At 43.2% G+C, this 15868-nt stretch overlaps 1 protein-coding gene and 1 non-coding gene across 8 annotated transcripts in view; one reads left to right on the top strand and one right to left on the bottom strand.

Annotated features, from left to right (window-relative positions):
* The window catches only part of PPP6R3 (protein phosphatase 6 regulatory subunit 3), an 84671-nt gene extending 75904 nt beyond the window's left edge, over nt 1-8767 (bottom strand). For 6 of the 7 annotated variants that reach the window (XM_075837688.1, XM_075837689.1, XM_075837690.1 and 3 more), the window contains exon 1: nt 8636-8766. The gene's annotated coding sequence lies outside the window, so the exon portion shown is untranslated. Of the gene's footprint in view, nt 1-8635 lie in introns of all 7 variants that reach the window. The other variant, XM_075837687.1, reaches the window with a different exon arrangement.
* Nucleotides 8768-9375: 608 nt separating this feature from the next.
* Nucleotides 9376-9448, top strand: TRNAA-AGC (transfer RNA alanine (anticodon AGC)). Its single transcript has one exon. It is a non-coding gene; the product is annotated as a tRNA-Ala (tRNA).
* The last annotated feature ends 6420 nt before the right edge of the window (nt 9449-15868 follow it).

Below are 15868 nucleotides of genomic sequence, written 5' to 3'. Positions count from 1 at the left end.
CTATTGATACTATGCACCAACACTAAGCAGCTTTGTTTTATCAAACCTCTAACGCACTTAGGATATATTTGGGGAGGATTATTTAATTATTTTTTTTAAACCACTAGATGGGTACCTGCGAATAGTGCAGTGCCAACCATTCACCAAAATGAATGGAAATTCCAGAAAGCTTCAGATGAGCGCACGGTCACAGTCCATTATCGCGTACCACCCGTGCAAAATAAAAAACTACACACTGCGCTTAGTTGCCCTGTTTACACCAGGCAATGATCGGAACAAGCATTGCCTGACCATTGGCCTATGTAAAAAGGGCCTTAAAGAGGCTGTCACCACATTATAAGTAGCCTAAGGCTATGTTCACACGGAGTATTTTGGGGGAGGAATATCTGCCTCAAAGTTCCAAACGGAATTTTGAGGCAGATATTCCTCCCCCAAAATACTCCGTGTGAACAGCAATTATCGCGCCGTTTTTCGCCCGCGGCCATTGAGCGCCGCGGGCATAAAACAGCGTGATATACGCTTTCTCCTGCCTCAGAATTGAAGTCAATGGGAGGTCGGAGGCGGAAGCGCCCGAAGATAGGGCATGTCGCTTCTTTTTCCCGCGAGGCAGTTTTACTGCTCGCGGGAAAAAGACGCCGACGCCTCCCATTGAAATCAATGGGAGGCGTTCTCGGGCCGTTTCTGCCGAGTTTTGCGACGCGGTTTCCACGTAAAAAAACTCGGCAAAAGACCCCGTGTGAACATAGCCTAAGGCTGGGTTCACGCACCCTATTTACGGACGTAATTCGGGAGTTTTAGCCTCGAATTACGTCCGAAAATACGGCTCCAAAGCGTCAGCAAACATCTGCCCATTCATTAGAATGGGGTTACGATGTTCTGTGCCGACGGTAATTTTTTTTAACGCGCCGCTGTCAAAAAAGACGCCCACGTCAAAGAAGTGCCTGTCACTTCTTGAGACGAAAATCGAGCCGTTTTCCATGGACTCCATAGAAAAACAGCTCCAATTACGCCCGTAATGGACGCAGCAAAAAGCGCCTGCAACATGCCATTACGTCTGAAATTCCGGTTATTTCAGCCGTATCGGACGCTGCCGTGTGAACAAACCCTAACTTCTACATGATGCGATCGGCGCTGTAATGTAGATTACAGCAGTGTTTTTGGTTTTTTTTAAACGATCAATTTTGACGGAGTTATGACCTATTTTAGATTTATGCTAATAACTTTCTTAATCCCAAACTGGGCGTGTTTTTGCTTTTTGACCAAGTGGGTGTTGTACAGAGGAGTGTATGACGCTGACCAATCAGTGACCAATGAGCATCATACACTTCTCTCCATTCATTTACTCAGCACTTCGTGATCTTGCTAGATCATGATGTGCATTCACATACTCACACATTAATGTTATTGAAGTGTCTTGAGTGAATAGACATCGCTTCCAGCCAGGACGCGATATCTATTCACAATCCCGAAACTTCGGTAAAGTTTGTGTGGGACTTAATGACAGCAAGCGTGATCTCGCGAGATTACGCTGTAAATGACAGCACGATCACTCACTATATGTGGGCACTATCTACACAGGCGTTTTCAGAGGATTGGGAGAAAAAAAAAACTAAGATTTTTTTTTTTATTTTTTTTTTTGTAAACGGCCATGAATAACGGACGCAAATGCATGAGAAACTGACTTTAAAAATAGACAGACTGGAAATGGATGAAAATTTGGAAACACGGATGCAAAATGGACATGAAAAACTGACCATTTATCAGTTTTTAATGGCTATTTCTTTGCTTAAATGTCTACGATGCCAGGAGTTCCGTTCACATGTACTCTGATCGGGCTGGGAATTCCGGCTGACACACGGACCGTTTTTTACTGTCCAATCACATTCGTGTGCATCTGTCCTGAATAGGGATGTCACGATGACAGAATTTGGACTTCGATACCGATACTTCGATACCGATACTTCGTGTAGTATTGCGATTTCGATACCAAAACGATACTTTGCCAACAGTAATAAAAGAATAAAAAAAGTTCTTCCATTTTCTGGTGTGATGAATTTTGAATGTACCCCACAATAGTAATTAACCCCATCATGTTTCTCAGTCCTAATGGGTTAATGTGTAGGGTACATGATGGAGTTAATTACTATTAATGCTATTACTATAAGGCCTCATGCACACGACCGTGTTTTTGCGTCCGCAATTCAACCGCAAATCCACGGGTTAATTGCGGACCCATTCATTTCTATGTGGCCATACCCACTATCCGTGTTTTCACGGCTCTCCGCATGTCCGCACATCCGTGCCGCAGAAACTCCGGACATGTCTTATTATGGGCCGCAAATGCGGTGCGGACATGCCAATAGAAGTCAATGGGCCCGTGGAAATTGCAGATACACCTCCGTGTGTCATCCGCAGTTTTGCGGATTTGCGGAAGTGTTGCTAGGCGACGACCGGGAATGAGTTCTGTCGTCATCCTGTTTTACCTAGGCTTTTTTTTTTTCATCCGCATTTTGCGGATTACATACGGATGAACTGCGGATTACATACGGATGAACTGCGGATGACATTTCACGGAACACGGTCCTGGAATTTGCGGACCAGAAAAACACTACGGTCGTGTGCATGAGGCCTAATACTATTATAAAAGCTGTTTTTATTTAATTTTTTTACAGCGTACACAAATGATGCAAAAAAATTGTTGTGAAGGTTATTATGGCCGCGCCAATACCGAATATGTATATATTTTATATATTGAGACTTATTTGAATGTTTATTGAAAAAAATGTGTGTATTTTTTTTTATTTACTATTACTTTAGTTTAAAAATAAAGTCAAAACAATGTACTGGCATATATCTATATGCCAGTACATTAGCCTGTGTACTGATAGTACACAGGCAGTTGTTAGGACATACCCAAGTATGCCCTAACAGGAAATATGGTAAGACAGCCCTGGGGTCCTTCAATGGACCCTGGTCTGTCTGGCCATATATGGTATGTCCCTCAATCGAGTCACAGGGATTCCTGTGATGTGAACCAAGGGGCATCCCCCCTTCTCATTTTCCCCTGAATGCTGCAGTGGCGGTCAGCTTTGATCGCAGCATTCAGGGGAATAACGGCGGAGATAAGAGGTTTCTCTGATCTCCACCGTTATAGAGCGGGACTGTGGTTGTGTAATACAGTCATTGCCCCGCTCCTGACAACAAGTGCACGCGGTCATCATGAGGAGATGCGGCCGGCGCTGCACTAATGAGCAGCGGCGCAGGCACTGAAGACAGAACGCGGGGAGCGGGGCAATGGCTGTATTACACAGCCGCAGTCCCGCTCTCTCAACATTCATGTGTTACTATACTAAGCTGTGCGGCCGCACAGCTAAGTATCGAAATACATGAAATAACTATCGAACCGTTTGGGGGTGCACGGTATCGAAACAGTATCGATGTATCGTGCATCCCTAGTCCTGAATGTCATTTATTTAAAACCCCATCGTGGGGCCGGTACTGCATAGGGTCCTGCTCAGACTTCAGACACTATAATGTAATCTCACCTCAGAGTGCCTGCTCTGCCTTGCCCTGCTGCAATTTACACTGCTCACGCCTGCAATGTCGGAGAGCGGATGAGGGGGTGACAGGCAGAGAGAAATGTAAGGCCTCATGCTGCATTTTCGTGCCATACTCACATACAAATTATGGGAGAACGGCCTGTAAAAATCGAAAAGTAGGATATGCTCCATAATTCCCGGCACGGACACCCTTCAGTAGCCATATGGAAAGGTGTCCTCGGCCAGCAGAACCGGGCAGGTCCGTAAATGCGGACCATATTGCGGTCCACAATTACGGAGTTTTTTTTACGATCGTGTGCATGGGGCCTTAGTGCACGCAGTGCATCATTGATTATAGATTCTGTTAACCTGTTCCCTGCTGGGAAAAAGACTATCAATTCGATAAATTTTTGCAATTGTATTTCTGATAAAGGTATTTGCAGAGGTCAAAAGCTGTGAAGTTACGTACAATAATTATAGAAATATATGTTAAAAAGTTATTGATATAAAGAAAATAATTTATTAAATTATCTCTTGGTATTACTGTTACCTAAAGAGAAAAACAAAATGAGAAAATGGAGTTTCAAATCGAAAATAGCCCAGTGTTGGGGGGAAAAAAAAAAAAAAAAAAAAAGACAGATTTTAAGTTTGTCAAAATCTCCCAGCCCTTATATCCACACATATATATTCATAACTTAGATGTGACAGATTACAGGTGGATCCTGCCAACCCTGAATCTGTCAAAGTCCTCAAAGGTGTACATAGCCTTTAAAAGTGTTGTCCGAGATAGCATCATATTTTCAAAAACCCCTTTAATGAATGTAATTTATAAATGTAAAAACATTTGTAATATACTTACATTTTCCAAAGTGGCCCCGTTTCCAGATCCTGCCATGGGGTACTTGACTGGTGACATCACTTTCTGAACTGGCTCTACCGCTTTGTTTATCTTCAATTCTTTGCCGGGTATACGACACGTCACTGGTCACGTGGTGTATATCAGCCCGTTCTGTTGTAACGCGCATCCGCGGCCCCTGCTGTTATCTCGAGAACAGCAGGGACCGCGAGAACAGCAGTGACAGCGCATGCGCGTTACAGGCTGTGAAGCAGAACAAGCCGATATACACCACGTGACAAGTGTCATGTCGTATACCCAGAATTCAAGATCAACAAAGCGGCAGTGCCAGTGCAGAGAGTGACGTCACCCGTCAAGTTCCCCACGGCAGGATCTGGAAAAGGGGCCACTTTGGAAAATGTAAGTACATTTATAAATTACATGCATTAAAGGGGTTTTTGAAAATATGATGGTATCTCGGACAACCCATTTAACAGCAGAGAGGAAAACTATGCTACATTGGTCAAAATGCTTATTCATGCTTCACCCTTCCATCAGTGGGAATCGGTTTTTAGTACCATACACCTAATTATTGTTAAAGATTGTAACATTGTATGGATTGCTAAAGATAATATTTACATCTATAGGCAGCTCCAGCAGATCACAAACTCTCGGTTTGTAACAGCCATGAGTTTCCCAGTTTGTTTGAAGATATCCTCTACACCAAGCTATGTAATATAGTTCAGACTATGGAAGATGTTCGTGAATTGCAAGTGGATTTAAACAAAGTGTTTGGGCATCCACTTGGCAAAAGAAGTTTAATGTAGATAAATGTAAAGTTATGCATCTCGGTACCAACAACCTGCATGCATCATATGTCCTAGGGGGAGCTACACTGGGGGGAGTCACTTGTTGAGAAGGATCTGGGTGTAATAACCTGCAGGCATCATATGTCCTAGGGGGAGCTACACTGGGGGAGTCACTTGTTGAGAAGGATCTGGGTGTACTTGTAAATCATAAACTAAATAACAGCATGCAGTGTCAATCAGCTGCTTCAAAGGCCAGCAGGATATTGTCGTGTATTAAAAGAGGCATGGACTCACGAGGCCTCATCTAGGATATGCAGTTCAGTTATGGGCTCCAGTTCACAGAAAGGAGGAAAAAATACAAAGAGCAACGAAGCTAATAAGGAGCATGGAGAATCTAGGTTCAATTCTTTTAATCTTTCCTCATAACTTATTTAGACTTGAAAAAAAGACGACTAAGGCGGGATTCACACGACCGGGTCGTTCCCGAGCCCGAGTGTCGGCCGGTAAAATCGGCCATTTTGCCCGGCCGGTTTGCATAAAGTTATGCATCCGTGCCGGGCCGGGCAGATCCGGACAGTGACATCAGCGGCAGCTCCTGAAGGGGAATCCCCATGTGTTCGGGGATTCCGCTTCAGGAGTTTCCCCTGATGTCACTGCCCAGATATGGACAGAGACATCAAGCGCTCTGTCCAGGAGCGGAATCCCCGAAAACACGGGGATTCCGCTCCTTCAAGGAGCTAAAGTGCGGCTAGCACATAGCAGAGCGGGGAGATACCTCCCTGCTCTGCTATAGTGGCGCCGCTACAGTAGTAGCAGCCGCAGCAGCAGCAGCTGCTGCTACTACTACTAGCGGCGCCATCGAAGGTGTCGCCGAGCCAGGGTGCTTTTAACAAGCAGGGGAAGGGAGCCAGCGCAGCGCTCAATTCCACCTGCTGTACACCCCGGCCCTGCAACACAGTGTACAGCGATGCCATTCGTCAGAATGGCATCAACTCCTCCTCCTCATATGCACTCTGCGCTGTGAGGAGGAGGAGATAGAGCGCAAGCGCCGGGAAACCCGGCCATCACTCGGAACACATTCCGGTGATGGCCGTGTAATACCCGGCCCCATAGACTTCTATGGGAGCCGGGCGGCCGGGTGCCCGGGCAAAGATAGAGCATGTCCTATTTTTTGACGGCCGGATTTCCCGGCCGTCAAAAAAATCGGTCGTGTGAATAGCCCCATTAGGGGTCTATCATTCCTAATGCAGCCGGGTGCCAGCCGATTTATGAACGGCCGGCACCCGGCCGGGAAACCCTGCCGTGTGAATGAGGCCTAAGGGGGGACATGATTAACTTATATAAATATATTAATGGCACATACAAAAAATATGGTGAAATCCTGTTCCATGTAAAACCCCCTCAAAAAACAAGGGGGCGCTCCCTCCGTCTGGAGAAAAAAAAGGTTCAACCTGCAGAGGAGACAAGTCTTCTTTACTATGAGAACGGTGAATCTATGGAATAGTCACCGCAGGTGCCGTCACAGCAGGGACAGGAGATGCTGCAAAAAAGGCTTAGATAATTTCCTACAACAAAAAAGTATTAGCTCCTATGAGTAAAAATGTTTCCCTTCCCTTTTACCGTCCCTTGGTTGAACTTGGACGTGTCTTTTTTCAGCCATACTAACTATGTAACATACAGCCATCCCATTTTGCCTTTTCTTGTAGCAGCTAAATAGGTGTTATGGGACCACACAGCTTGCAATCTAGACTGTACACACAAAAGCAACAGTCCTATTATTTCAATGAGCACTTTGTAATGCTTCATGATCAGTCTGTGGTGGCTTCTCTCGGAGTACAGCTGATCGCCAGGGGATCCAACAGGACACTGCATCATCACCAAGGTTACCCACTGCTGAACAACTCCTTTAAGGCTCTGTTCACACCTGCATTGAACCATTCCGTTCTGCTCCCATCACAGGAGCAGAACAAGGGAATAATGGAACCAACCGTTCTGTAGCACAACGGACACCGCCGCTTGCCGACGGAACACAGGCTTTAAATAGGTTCCGTCGGCGTGTCTGCGAGGCTGCTGGACACAAAAGCGCAGCATGATGTGTTATGCTCTCCGGGAAACCCCACTAGACCTGTGACAGAGGCCTCTAAAAGTTGTACAATTTTAAAATATACTTTCTGTATTCATTCCTCATGGTTTTCAAGATCTCTGCTTGCGGTTATTCAGTAGGAACATTCATTGTTCACTACCAGGGGCTAAAATTCTGTCCATAACCATGTAATGGACACTGTAACAAGCTACGCACCTGTGCGTCCATCACATGAACAGGATTTTATTCACTGGAAGTAAACAACGGAGGTTCCTACTGAATGACAACAAGCAGAGATCTTGAAAACCGTGAGGAATTAGACAGTATGCTGGAAAATTGTACAAATAACATTCACTTTCTGAAACCAGACAATACTTTTAAGCATTAAGTAAATTGATCACGATTTAAAGGGACAACATGACTAATCTGGACGTCTGTGGTGACGAAACAATTATAAGTGCCCAATAGAAAAAACTGTTCATCAAGTGGTATACTGGTCAGACACACTTCAAATATTTTCTGTACCGATCAAGGAAACGCAAATATTCACATACGCCGATTGGCGCAAGATTTTCCCAGGGATTGTCATATCTGTCGGTGATTTTACTTTGTGACGGTGTAACTATCGACAAATCACATGCCCGGTTGGTGATCTCTTCCGTTACTTTCATAAACCTCAATATGAGAAGCTGTAATACTTCATGGGAGGACGAACGTGGCATTATATTCTACCAGAAGTCTCGGAAAACGACCATTACAAGACACGAGCGACGGCGACAACCGCCTTTTATACAGGGGAATGTTCGCTTTCAAGAACGATCGCTTTGCTCGCAAATAATGTCGGTTAAAATTGCTTATCGGTCGCACTGCAACATAAAAATAATAATAATTTGCATCTTCAGGTAACTTGATCAGGTGTATACAGGGAAACTCCAGAGACACATGACTGCAACACTTGTAAACACTGCACTAGTCCCTACAACAGGTCCTGGTGACTGGGGGGGGGGGCCTTAGTCCCTTAAAGTAACACTGTCCCCATAAGCTTGTCAGTGAGCAGACATATATGACCTGTGACCTGGCAGGGGGGCTGTCACTACACCCCCGGGGAGCGGGCTCAGGCCTTACATAGGGCCTAGCAAGAAAAGAGCTAGGAGGGAATGGCTCCAATGTTGCTGCGTTATGGGAAGAACTCCCCTCCCTTCCTTCCTTGTCCTCCATACCCAGTAACACTATCGAAAGGTGCCCTGCGCCCCTCACAGGACAAGTTACCCACCGGACGACGGACACACTCCCGAGGAAGCACCGACACCCCCCAAAAACCCTTACCTCAACATTAATATGTAGCGGGAAAAAAGAAGCCTATAGTTACCTTATATGACAAAATAACCCAATCCAGTCAGGCGGGAAAATTGCTCAGCACTATAGGCGACTTTTCAAGATGGTGGACATATCAACTCTTGCAAACCTCCCCCTCCTCCTTCAGGGGACGCCTTCAGCCAATCAGAGGACAAACCCTACCTTCGCCTTTTAAACGTCAGCTGTGATTGGTTTAGACTGATGTCTATCAATAACAACCGCCTTGTTGTGCAGCTTCAACTGTCGCGGATAGGACGCTCTCGCTGTCAATAAAAAAGAAAATGCGTGACGAATGTTATCAGGACCTGATTGGTCGCCGTTCAAAGGAGTCAAACTTCAACTCTTCCAATGGCCAGTTATGGCCGACGCGGCTACAGCCTTCTAGGCCTTAGCAACAACGCTACGTTAGACTGATTGACAACTCTCCTGACCAATCGCTTGATGAGAATTTAGCACAGTCGCCAATAAAATCCCGTGGTTGACTGTGCAAGTAAACGAATGGCCCAGCTGGGAAGGCGGGTGGTTACGGCACTGTATCGGGGCAGAAGTGAGGGGGGATGGGACTGCACGGTTTCCCGTCGCTTCAATAGTCACCGTTCTCAGTCATATAGGATAATGCAATTTGCGGCCATTCAGCCTGCGATAATAAATGTTCACAGTATCAAACATTTTTTACTCGCTCATAATTACAGCAGAACAGGATACACATTTCGAAATAGCAACATGAGAGAGTGATATAAGCATCATGAGAACGGGGGATTAGCTCAAATGGTAGAGCGCTCGCTTAGCATGCGAGAGGTAGCGGGATCGATGCCCGCATTCTCCAATTTTCGTTTCCAAAAATTTTTTGGGCCCTAAAATATGTTAAATCTATTTTTTGGGGCCAGTAATATACTTAGTATTTCTATGCATTACTTATGCGCAGGACTAATTTCCCACAGCACCTTATACATCATGTGCGTGGAAGAAAAAATCAATTCCGCCATTGTATTTTTGGGTTTTGTTTACCGTGCGGACGGTATAAATTACATGGACGTTACAATTACAGCGATAACAAATATATATCGTTTTTCGTTTTCTACTTTTGCACAATAAAAACGTATTTTACATATTCAAACAGCCATAATATCTTATTTTTCCGTTGACGGAGCTTTGAGGGCTTGTTTTTTGCTGGACGAGTTTTAGTTTTTATTATTACCGTTTTGGAATATATTTGTCTTTTTTATAAATTTTTATTCCGTATTTTGGGGGGAGGAGGGATGAACACAAAAAAGCAGCAATGTTGGCACTATGTTTTTTTTTTATGAAGTTCAACGTGCGGGATAAACAATATGTTCATTTTCTCGTACCGGTCATTGTTGATGTGGCGATAACAATTATGTATACTTTTTATTTTTTTTACAGTGGCTGCTGCAGGGGAAATGCTTCCCTCCCCCTGGTTTCCCATAGCGACGCGTCACTTCTTCCAGGGCTGGTGTCAGTGCTACCCGGCGTCCTGGGATGACATTTCATCCCATGTGACCGCTGCAGCCAATCACAGGCTGCAAGGGTCGCATGGCAGAAAACGTCATCCCAGGAAGCCGGTAGGACTGAGATCAGATGGTGGAGTGAGGTGTCACTAGGGGAACGCCAGAAACAGTAAATATCCATTTTGTGGGTTTTTTTATGGCACGTCTTAGGGCCTGTTCACATCAGCGTCGGCCTTCCGTTTATGGGTTGAGACCTTTCCATTGGAGGAAACGATGAACGGAAAGCCAAATGGAAACCATGGTTTATGTTTGCATTGCCATTGATGTCAATGGTAATGCTTCCGTTGCAATTGGTTTCGGTTTCTTTCCATTCCGTAAGGTTTCCGTTTTTTTTTCGTGGAAACAACAGTGCAGTCGACTAATCTAAAAAAAAAAGGAAACCTTACGGAACGGAAACCAATTGCAACATAAGCATTACCATTGACATCAAAGGTAATGCAAATAGAAGTCCAGGTTTCCATTCAGATTTTCGTTCATAGCTTCCTCCGACGGGAAAGTCTAACAGAAGCCATGAACGGAAGGCCGATGCTGACGTGAACAGTCCCTTACGATTTTTGCCAGCAATTTCACAGCTTTCTCCCAGCACAAGTCACAAGACTTGCTATTAATCGCAGAACTTCACTTCCCAATTGAAATATGGAGTCAATAATAGATTGTTCCACCATCTAATCTCTCTAATTTTTATTAGTTCTCATATGCATTAAAAGAGAGTGTTTAATGGCTATGGACCCCTTTGGGGCAAAAAAAATATGTTTTGAATGCTTGTTCAAAGAATCACCCATCACAACATCCTGTGGCAGAGAGTTCCATAGTCCCACTGCTCTTACAGTAAAGAATCCCGTCTACGAATATGGTGGGAACGATCTCTGTACTGTCCAGTTATATATTTGTACATTGTTATTAGATCGCCTCAAAGCCGTATTTTTCTAAATTGAATAGCCACAAGTTTGATAAAATTTCTTGGTACTGCAATCCGCCCATTCCCTTAATTACCTTGGTCGCCCCTCTTTGCACCCGTTCTAGTTCAGCCATGTCCTTCCCATACACCTCTATATGCCTCTTTTGATGGATCCCATGATTTTATTTGCCTTGGCAGCAGCTGCCTGGCACTGGTTGCTAAAGGTAAATTTACTGTCCACCAATATCCCCAAGTATTTTTCGGTAGCACGACCCATTGACTTCTATGGAAGAGTCTACTAGGCATGCTCTGTAACCTATGTAGAGGTCATTCTACAGGGAGGGAGAAGAGGGGAGCTTTGTCCATCACCTATTGTCAATGGTGGATCCTGTGTCATCTATATATACGTGAAACCTTTCATTGTAATCCTGCCTGTAACGATAATTAGATGACTGCTGAGAAGAACAGGAAGTCTATTGTGGGGCTCAGTGGCCAGAGAGAAAACTGCAAGATTTTATGGTAACTTGTTAATTTAGATAATGCAAAGAAAATAAAAAAAATCCCCAAAAAATTCTTTAAAAATGTTGTACATAAAAAATGGAAACATTAGGTAATTACTTGATGACACATTCCCTTTTAAGGCCTCATGGACACGGTCGTGCTCGTAATTACGGTCCACAATTACGGGCACGGCCGGCCACGGACAGCCACCCGCATTTTTGGCCGTGCTCTCATACAAAGTACGGGAGCACGGTCTGTAAAAAGCAAAAGATAGGACGCGTCCTATCTTTTGCGGAGGCTTTCTACAGCCCGGACACCTTCCTGTAAATATACGGTAAGGTATCCGTGGTCAATAGAAGTGAATTGGACCGTAATTACAGACAAATTCTACAGTCATGTGCATGGGGCCTAAATGAGCAAAAAGGCAACAGAAAAAAAACATGTAAAAACTATTGTCATAACAAAGTCTTTATTGTCTGTTTACGATACAAAAATGTTACTTCCATAGATATAGGCAACACAGAACAGGATAAAAAGGTAGTAGATCCGTGTCAAGGCAGCATCAAAAGTACAGATCCATACATTAGGTAGCATCAACGGCATTAGTGTCCACAGATGATACAATTCATATAAGACAAGTGTAATACATAAAGAAATATGTAAATGTATATTAGATTTTAACCCAAATCCTAAAAAGCTAGATTTTTCTGCTATCTCTTGTCTGCCATCTTCATCCTCTCTAAGATTTCTCCTGTGCCGAGCCATTTTTATAGAAAATAGGGCCGTAGGCGTCAATTAGAGTAGGGCCCCCTGCTTGAAATGTTCAGCGTTTGTCCTCATAATTTCAGACCACATAATACAGCCATATAGTGCCCAAATAATATGCAGCATCCAAATAACACTCCCATACTGCCATTCAAATCCCGAATAATAACACCGCACCTCGCTAAATAATAATGGGTGGTTTAAAGAGGACATGTCACCTGCCAAAAATCTGCAGCTGACATCTCAGTTAGATTGCTGGCGCTTTATAGATTCTGGCGCTGTTTTTTTTTTTTTCCTTCTGGCCCCCACCGTTCCTTAGATATCGATGTCATTAGTTTTGGTGCCCAATATGCAAGCGATGCCTTTGACTGTCAAGGCGGCGGTTAACACCGCTGACTTTCCAATCAAAGGCCTCATTTGCATATCCGGTGCCAAAACTAATGACATCGATATCTAAGGAACAGTGGGGGCCAGAAGGAAAAAATAAAAAGCACCAGAATCTGTGAGGTGCCGACTTTCTAACTGACATGTGAGCTGCAGTTTTTGAGCAGATGACAGGTCCTCTTTAAGGTCCTAGGAAACTGGGGTTCTGGACAATTGTCCAGTTTGCCAAACCCTGTAAGTCGGGCTTGTTCCGATGCATCCCCCAGGCTCTGTAAATCGCCATCACAACACATCAGACTCTCTCCCACCATCCAAACTTTCAATAGCAACTTGAAAACTCCCCTCTTCAGAAATGTAGAGGACTTGACACCACTACACAGCTAAAGAAACAGCTTCTACCCTCACTTTCTGGCTCATTTCCCTTGTGCATTGTATGCCCTCTGTCCTTCTGTAACTTAATAGTGCTTTAAAGGCTATGTACACTTTTGAATGTCTTTTTTTTATATATTAAATCAATGTATTTTAAGAACTTTTCTAATTGACTTTTCTCAATTTTTTTTTAACTTTTAATGATACTGCTTCAATATATCTTGTATACATAGAAGCTGTATCGTTCTGTCTCAGCAGATTTCGTCAGTTCAGCTGACGGCTTTGCTAAGAGTGAGTCCTGCTTGTCTCTAACACACATGATCCAGCTAAAATCATTCACATCTAAGTTGATCAACTTAGATGTGATAGATATTAGCTAGATCCTGTGTGTCAGAGACCCGCAGGACCTGCTCTCAGCCGAGCCGTCAGTTCAGCTAAACTGACAAAATCGGCTGAGACAGAACAATACAGATTCTATGTATAACATAAAAGCTGTATTGTAATAAAAGCCAATAAAAAACGTTCTTAAAAAAAACGCCAAAAAACATTGATTTATTAATAAAAATTAAATTCAAAGGTGCACATAGCCTTTAAAATAATAATAATAATAATAATAATAATTTGTCATTCAGTATTTAGAGAAAGCTGAGTGACAATCTCTGTGTGAACGGTAATGGCTGTAATATCAGTTGCCACCCAAACTCATATGGCAAACACTATTTAATTACTTGAGAGAAGATGGCAACTTAGAAACTTTTTTTTATTGGCCGTTTTTTTTTTTCCTTGCCTTACTTTAGGGGATGAGCTCTTTAATGAAGGGTTGTATTAACTTACACAACCTTGTTGTTACATAAGGCTGAAGCTTCTCCTCCTTGATCAGACATGACCCTATTCATCTGGCTATGATTAAAATATCAAAGCGTGCTAACTAAGGCAGCGCTAAATAGTATCATTTTATGTTTTGATTGTTGCAATTTCCTGTAGTGGGATTTCAGATCTTTCTAACTGGCTGTTTACAATGAGAGTTTGTTTATGCGGTTGCTAGCTCATCTTGTTAGATCATTGTTATTGGTCTACTGTTGCCTGGTTACCGCCTGGGTTTGGAGCTGTTGTCATGGTAAATCATAATATCACAAGTGTGACTTCCACGTTCCACTATCTGTGTACTATTTTTTGGCTCTGAGGAGATGTATTAGATAATTTTCAGATGGTGCTCCAGCATTAATATTAATACATAGTATCTGTAACATTTACTTATGTGAGGGTTGTTTTATAGTGAACAAAAAATGCGGGTCGATCGGATATATTTATGCCTTCTTTCTTCTCACACAGTTTTTTCTGCGTTTTTTTTTTTCCTTTTGCTCGTGCCATGAATTTCAAGCGTTTTTTAATTGTAATTTTTGGTGGTGTTTTTTCTTTTCATTAAAGGGAAGGTGTCATGATTTTTTTTTAAATTATATTGCTTTTAATAAAATATAAATAAAAATTGTATTTATTAGTGTTGTCACTTTCTAATTTTTACTGTATTCAAACTTTTTCTTCTCTATGGGGGCTGCCATTTTTTTTTCATCTCTGTATGTGTCGATTAACGACACATACAGAGATGGAATACGGCACATACAACCCCATAGAGAATGTGAACGGGAGCCGTTCCATTCACTGCAGCGTACGCCGTCTGTGTGGGAATGGCGCATGCGCCGCTCCCACACAGTCCAAAACGAAGCTCGTTTGCAGAGCGAAATGCGGAGCCATTTTCATGTGGACCGGAAGCTGCTGCCGGACAGTAAGATGACGACTTCCGACCGCGGCTTCCAGCCATATGTTCAACGAAGCGAAGGCGCAAGGAATAGGAGTGTAGACCAGCAGAGGCGGCGGCAGGAGCAGGTAATTTATGTTCGTGTATGTGCTGTGTGTATTATGTTCGTGTATGTTTGTGTGATACTGTCTGCTGAGCCCTGTATCTAATCCTCCTACACTGTGCAGTCGCTCAGAAAATGGCGGCACACAGTGTAGGAGGTTTGAAGATTCAAACCTCTCCTTCTCCTGGCACTAGCCAGAATAAGAGAGGGTGGATTGTGTGAGGACACTAGGGAGAGTGTGTCCACCCCAAATTTGCAGCATAAATCAATGAGGTTGCTTTACCACAGTGACCATGCTGCAATTTTTGGAACTGCTCCCTCTAGTGCCCAGCAGATGGAAATTTTATAAATTAGAATCTAATTTATAATATTTCCTGACTTGTGAAAAAATAAAAAAAAATAAAACAATGTGTAATCACTCAAATACTAATTGTTTAACTGAAAAAAAATCTATAATCATTTTTATTGACACATTCCCTTTAAATTTGTAACATGCGTTCCTACTGGTGTTTTTCAAGTTCCGTAAAGAAGCTCTTGGGAAAAATGGTAAAAAAAAATGCCGCCATACCTAGAACATGCTGCAACCAAAGGTCAGAAAAACGGCACAAACAATACAGCATTGTTTGTAGTGCGTTTAATTTTTTACTATATACTTTTATCTGGCTTCAGCGTCTTTGTCCCCCCAAAAAAATCGCAAGGAAACATGCCACAAAAAAAAGCTATATGTGAAACCAGCCTTAGGTAGGTAAATAAAACCCATTTGGGCCCCATGCACACAACCGTAGCTTTCATCCATAATTACGGATGAAAATGCGGACCTATTAATTTCTATTGGCCAAGGAAACCTTTCCGTATATTTACGGATGTGTATCCGGGACGTAGAAATAATCCGTAAAATATAGATCATGTCCTATTCTTGTCTGCAATTGCGGCACGGACTC

The sequence above is a fragment of the Rhinoderma darwinii genome, chromosome 9 (assembly GCF_050947455.1).
Source record: "Rhinoderma darwinii isolate aRhiDar2 chromosome 9, aRhiDar2.hap1, whole genome shotgun sequence".
Classification (NCBI taxonomy): Eukaryota; Metazoa; Chordata; class Amphibia; order Anura; family Rhinodermatidae; genus Rhinoderma; species Rhinoderma darwinii.
Note: the sequence above shows the minus strand (reverse complement) of the source record. Positions and strands in the feature narration are given on the sequence as shown.